Source organism: Oreochromis niloticus, linkage group LG5 (genome assembly GCF_001858045.2).
Source record: "Oreochromis niloticus isolate F11D_XX linkage group LG5, O_niloticus_UMD_NMBU, whole genome shotgun sequence".
Lineage (NCBI taxonomy): Eukaryota > Metazoa > Chordata > Actinopteri > Cichliformes > Cichlidae > Oreochromis > Oreochromis niloticus.
This window is the reverse complement of record NC_031970.2, coordinates 38622720-38629481: the sequence shown is the minus strand read 5'-3', so window position 1 is coordinate 38629481 and position 6762 is coordinate 38622720. Positions and strand designations below refer to the sequence as shown.

The 6762-nt window shown below is 39.6% G+C and overlaps 1 long non-coding RNA gene across 2 annotated transcripts; it reads right to left on the bottom strand.

Moving 5' to 3' along the window:
* Positions 1-302: 302 nt before the first annotated feature.
* Positions 303-4812, bottom strand: LOC102079336 (uncharacterized). Of its 2 annotated transcripts, none has more exons than XR_266211.4 (4): positions 4066-4812; positions 1286-1437; positions 780-870; positions 303-688 (listed from the first exon to the last, which is right to left on the bottom strand). It is a non-coding gene; the product is annotated as an uncharacterized LOC102079336 (long non-coding RNA). The 2 variants fall into 2 exon arrangements; XR_003220006.1 differs by having other exon boundaries at positions 4311-4808.
* Between the last annotated feature and the right edge of the window lie 1950 nt (positions 4813-6762).

Below are 6762 nucleotides of genomic sequence, written 5' to 3'. Positions count from 1 at the left end.
ATCACCAAAAAACATTATGAATAAATTTGAAAAAAAATATGTTTACTGTCAATGTCAATGAATATTTGTGGTAATTAGAGGGCAATGAGTTTAAGTAACAGGGAGTGACTCTTCAAAAATAATTTTTCTCTGAAAGATTTGCATAGATACCAAACCAGCTTGTCACATATAGCCATCCTTAGATGAGCAAAGAGGGATTTAGGGGAGTTCAAATCAAAAGTGAGCTGTGTGGCCAAAACAGATTTTGCTGGGATAAAAACAATTATGTGTGATAAGATTAGAGAGGACAATTAGTGGTGAAACAGCACTTTTATTCAGTGACATTAGACTAACAAAGAAGTCCTGGGGCTGTTTATTTAGCATAACAAAGGCTATGTAGATGGAGCCAAATAATGTGGGCTAGCCAGACAAAAGCAGTCTATCAAAACTCATTAAAGCTGAGAATAAGATAAATTAGGAAAATATGATGGTGAAGAAAGGAGGAAGTGAAGCTCTGAAAATAAAGGATGTTTTCATTGTTTAAAATTTCAAATGTTTACTTTGATCAACACGGTGAAATGCTGAAAAGGTCCACTTTGTATTCTAAAGCAGGAAGCATGGCAGCTGATTCCAGCCGTTATTATTAATGGCCTTCACCTCAGCACAAACTGCACAGCGATTCCTTAAAATGCAAAAGAGATACCACCACCTGTAGACAGATACAAAGGGTCAAGAGGATAATGTCAGCCAGAGGTTCACAGGTCAACATAGTAAATCTTGTCAAAAGGGATAAACACTACCTCCGAGCGCACTGACAAGCACTCTCTGTCTCCCAGAATGTGGAAGTCTCATGAAAACTTTATTATTTATCTTCTCCTCTGCTGCCTCTGCCTAAAATGGAGAGGAGAGAAAAGATTGAGCAACACAGGAAAAAAGAGGGTTAGGGCCGAACCACTGCAATAAAAGTGATGTATGAGACGTCACACGGTGATTGGCTCAATACATCACCCTCAAAACACGAGCTCGTTTGCACGCGCGCACACACTCACTCTATGGTGCGCTGAAGTCCTGAATGCCCGTAGGCTAATAGATGCAAGATAAAATAAGAACTTTGCAAATATGGGATGAAGCAATCGTTTATTGGACTGTATTAGCTCCACCCGTAGATCCACACACACGCTCACATGCTCTCACACATGCACATTTATTGTTTAATTGGAGCTGTTCTGAAGCTGAAAGCGCAGGAGCATCGGGGCTGAGAATAAGCAGATGGTAACTAAGTGGGATAACAGAAATGGCAACTGACCTGATTGATGTTTCTATTGGTGCTCACTGATGCTTGGTGCTTCCAGCAACACTTACGAACCTATAAAAGTATGGAGGTGTAAAATTGGGATGGTGCACTTCCTCGCTGCTGCGGAGTCCGAGATTAATTTTTCTCTGTTCCCTCTGTTTTCACTGTGAAATCAAGTAAGACCTGTCATTCCATCACAAAGATGCTGCACATGTTAGTAAATGTTTATATCTTTAGTTATCTGTAAAAACCTCTCAATCCAGATAAAACTGGTGGGATTACAAACCAGATTTTAAAATGACCATGAAAACGGTATTATTGTACAATTACTATTACATTACAAGCATTGCTTTTAAAATCTGTTAGACTCACTCCTAGAATAAAACAACTCACACCAACACCTACATTTTTCATATGTTTCTGATGAAAATTGTTGCAAGTAGTAAGATTTGTAGTTCTGTATGTTTAGGGAAGACTACGTTATAAGAATTAAGTATATAGTAAGTAATTAAAATACAGACACACACTAACACAAATCCCTATCCCAAGGAGGACACACTTCTTTCTTGTAGTGTTTAGGTCTGAACATACACAAAGGAAACTTGAACACATCAAAGATCCTGACTGTTTATCACAGCGTTTGTTACCTGTGGAAGATCAGGCTCTGGCTGCTGAGGTGAGTAAACAGCTTTTACATCACTCTGTGTTTGTTGCTAGGCTTGAAAATATGCTTCAGTAGACAATCTCCAGAAAACCAGTAATCAACAAAAAACCATTATCTGTGCAAAGATTGATGCTGCTGAAGTGAAACCCAGAAATGTTACAGTGGGTTTAATAAACTCATAGTCAGGCTTTTTGCCATTTGGCATATTTTGGCACCATCTGTGAGCTGAAATTTCTTATGTATTGAACAGTAGAAATGATTTAAGTTTATTTACATGCCTAAAATATTTTTTGAAGAATTACCCACATATTCACGCACTTTGGGACTTTTTTCCCTTTGCGTAACTGAGTTACCTTTCCCTTTTCCCTTTAAACTTTGAAGGGCCAACTTTGGCTTCTATTGGCCGATCCCTCCTTTTAGTAGCTTGAGACAATAGCCTCACGGTAACATTGTCGTGTTCACGTCAGTTCCACCAATCAGAAGTTGCAGGGTGAGAAATACACCTGACACTAAATTTATGACACTTGCCCTCATCCAATCAAATGTCTGTAACTGGGCAGAAAATTGCGACTTTTGATGGGAAATGGCTCTTGGGCATTGAGTTAGTCAGGAAAAAGCTCTCATCCTATATAAACCACTAATAATAAGACAGACAGTAAATGGAGAAGTCCTCCTCTTGTGTCTGTGCTGTTTTGTCATGCTTATACCAAACAACTTGAGTCTGTCACCTTTGTTATAAAGCCCAACATTTCTGCAGGATTGCATGTCCCGTTTTTTTTCTCTCTGATTAAAAAACATAAAATGTGTCCATGTGATTCTATTAGAAAACTGTTTTCATTCATCAAGTTAACAGATATTTGATAAACTTCTGCTGCTTTTGTTGTTAACTGCCATGATTGATTTCCTTCTGCAAATGTCCAAACTCAGGTGAGACTGAGAAACCCACCACTGCAGGTGAGAGGTGACAGGACAGAGGCTCTCCACCCCGGTGATACACCAGGACAGATTCAGCAGTGTGTGAGGAAGAGGAGGAGAAAAAGGAGCCAGCAGCAGGTGAGAGATGGAGAGGAGTACAGGGGGAAAACAGACAGCCGTTCTCTGTAGTTGAGGGACTGGTGAAAACAGTTAAAACAGTTTCTAGATATTTGCTTTGTGTATTTGCAGAAGTATCTCCAACACAAACTGTAACAGCTGCATACAGGGAACAACTCACTGATGTTTATCCTGCAGGACAGGATCTGATGGGGAAACAAGGAAATGCTTTGATTTATCCAGAATATATTTTGTTAAAATATTGTTTTCATGACAGTGGGATTGTGCTGGTTTCAGTGTGAAAAGTATGCAGCTCATTTAAATACAAAGTTAAAAGAGCTGCGAAAAGTTGTACATTGATAAAGTGTGTCAGTATTTTATGAGGACGTCATGTTTCTGTATCATCTCTCTCCTGTTAGAGCCTCTTACCCAAACATCACCCTGTTTAATGCTCTCATATCTTCAACATCTTAAGCAAATTATACTGCACAGTTTTCTCATCAATAAAAGAATATTTACTGCATCGGTTTGTCTTCCATCTTATCTGAAACATACAAGGATCAAATCTTATTAGTTTATTTTTGGGATTTTGCTCTTAAATATAATTAAAGCTTTCACACAGTGGTCACTATATTTGTGTGTTAGACAGTCAAACTGGTATAAATGATATGACATAAATATATTCCTTGAATTTTAACTGAAATGTAATATTTGAGACAACTGAGTTAAATTTCACCACTGAGCTGTCACGATCCTGGGTCTTTGACCGAGCGTTTTAAGTTTTAGTTTATGTTTGATGTTTATGGTTTACTTTTAGGTTCATTAGATTACCTAAGCTCATTTGTCTATTTCGATTCCTCTTATATTTTCTTCCCCTGTATTTAAGTTTCCCTCACCCTTTGTCTGTGAGGCTGTTTTGACTGCATGTCTTATGTTATCAAGTTTGGATTGTCATGTCTTCTTCACGTTTCCTGTTTTATTTTGGAAGAGTCTGGTGTTCTTTGTTCATTGTAGTTAGTGTTACTCTCCCCTGTATTGTCATTATGTTTCATTCTAGTCAGCTGTGTTCTCATGTGTCTCCACTTCCCCTGATCACCTCGTGTGTATCTGAGTCCTTAGTCTTCCTTTGTTCGTCGTCAGGTCGTCTGTTTTTCTCGCCATAGTCAGAGTCACAGCCATTGCCACAGTTAGCTTTCATAGTTTGTTCCCAGTTTAGGTTTCTGTTTAGTTATTGCTCTTGTGCTGCCCTCGTTCTCGTTTGTTTCATTCATGATCATCAGCCACAATAAAGAGGCTCGCTTTTGTTTAAGTTCAGTCCCGTATCCTCACTTGTGTTCGCACCTGTGTCCACCACACACATCTCCGCACGGTCTGTCTCCACAAACTGTGACACTGAGCATTTCTTTTTCCAAAAAATGGTGCATATATAGTAAAATATCAATAATGTAAATCCTATTACATTTATACTGTAGCGGGCCAGGGCTGTTCGGGGTTTGTTCTGACAGTTATGTTTTGTTGTCATGTTGCCATGGTGACAGGTGACGCGCTCTCTCGGCGACTGTGTGTTTTTCCGGGTGAGAGAGCGCCTTTTTGTTTTGTTGTTGTTGTTGTGCTAGTGCTGCTGAGCAGTTTGCTAGCGGCAGTGTTCTCCCGTTAAATCAAAATAAACGGCTGTGCTTCCTGGCTAACACGGCGGGAAGCAAGACCGAATGAAACCTCTGTCTCCTCCTTGTCTGAGCTCGCCACAATACCATCAAAATGAGACTCGTTTCAAGAGCTAGCAAACTAGTTTACTAGCTAAACTTAGCATCATTGTTGGCTAAAGGGACTCAGCGCATGGTTGTGGTATTCTCCCAGACACATCACACGGAAATGAAACAACACAATTTTTTCCAATCAAAGTCAAACAAATGATATAAAATAAAGATTTTCTCTGTTTCTGTCGAACATACTGTCCGCCATAGCTGTAGCTGCTTATGTCACAGTTGCTAGGTAGCAGGAACAGCCTGTCGTAGTTTAGACCGTCCAATTGAACAGCCCTGCACTTCTGGCCTTCGAAGGATGCAGCCTCTGAATTTGGACAATGCCAGTCACTTTTCACCTTAGCAGCAAAAGCATTTTGGTTATGGCCAAAATGCTAATAATTGTGATTAGCATTTAGGCCATAACCATGCACCCCTACAAATGACCATGTTTGAGATAAAATTACCTTCCTGTCAAATTTATGTAGTAAACAAGTGATTGTAGAGTAATACATTAAAATACTGAGTTAAGTATACAAATTTAAATGAATTCAAAAAGTTTGCATGCAGAGAAACATTTATGTTCTATTTTGGTGAAACATTAGATAGAGAACTTTTTTTAATTGAATATTTTTGGTTGTTTTGTAGCTGTCCTCCAGGTTCAGGTAAACCCAATGAGCATTACAAAATGTTAATGCTAATAAAATAAAAGTTTATAAAACACACAGCCTCTGCCTGCAGGGAAGCAGAGTGTGGCTGGGGCTTGGGCCGATGGTCGGGTGGTGAACTGGTGACTCAGGCAAGACACTTGAAGTCGCCCATCCTGCTGGCCTTGCTCTTGACGCTGACAGCGCCGTTGCCCTTGCACTTGAAGATGTCAGCACCTCGTGTGTCCGGGTGTGTGCGTGAGCAGCAGTGCCTGGATGCAGACACTTAGATGGCAGTCACCATGACAGGGTCAACAAGGAGGGAGAGCAGTGACACTGACATCACTCGACCTCTTATGACCGCTCTGTACACACATACACGTACATGTGCTTCCTGTTCAAACCAGCCGAGGAAAAGTTACATAGAATTAAAAATGAATGTGAAAACTTGGATTGGAGATGTCACACCGTTCCATTGCATTTACATACTCACTTATGTAAATGCAATGAGCGTGTGGCTAACAAAACACATTTAAAGCAGTGAATCAGAAGCATGCAGAAGCATGCAGAGACTGGAAACTCATTCACACCTGAACTGATAATATGCTGTCACTACATGAAGGTTTCAGCGATTTCAGATGAACAGAACGGCTGTTCCCACAATCCTGGTTTTGGCGATAATTACAAACTTATCTGAAAAGCTGCAGTTCATTCCCAGAGAAGCTTTGTTTGATGCAGTTGCAGCAGAACACTTTCGCAAAATTAAAGCTGTGGATAAAAAGAAGTCGCAGGAATTACAGTTTCGGGACTTGTTTTTAATCTTGCTGAAGAACTTAGATATGCGTTGCAACAGCTGGAGAAGCAATAAACTGCATCGCCAATAAGTTGATTTGCAAGAGAGTGGGTTTGTGTTAAGGGTCCCACTTACTTTACATAATTGAATTCAAGATATTTAAATTCTATTTAAGGTTATTTGTCCAAGCTTTCCACTTGGTTGCACCAGAGACTCCTGGAGGCTAAGGAGGCTAAAAAGGGGTTGTCATGGGTCAGTTGGCTGCACTCAGTCGGCATACCTGAAAGAGCAGAGGAAGAGTCTTATCTGCCACACTAGACTATGTCCAACTCTCATAAAGAAAAGCCCAATCAGAATAGTGGATAGAACCAGGTGTTGTACGTTGAGTTCTATTTGCAGGTGATTTTTGTTAATCTAGTATTTCTTAACATATTTGACTCAGTGAATGATTGAAAATAAACAGTTTTCCCGCAAAAGTATCTTTGAATGTAAATGGTGAATACTGCTTGTCATCAATGGAGCAAATTGCAGAAGAATTATTGGGCTCTTAATTACAGATCATAGATCTTCTTTTTTAATAATAAAGAAAATAACAACAATAAATAACAAAG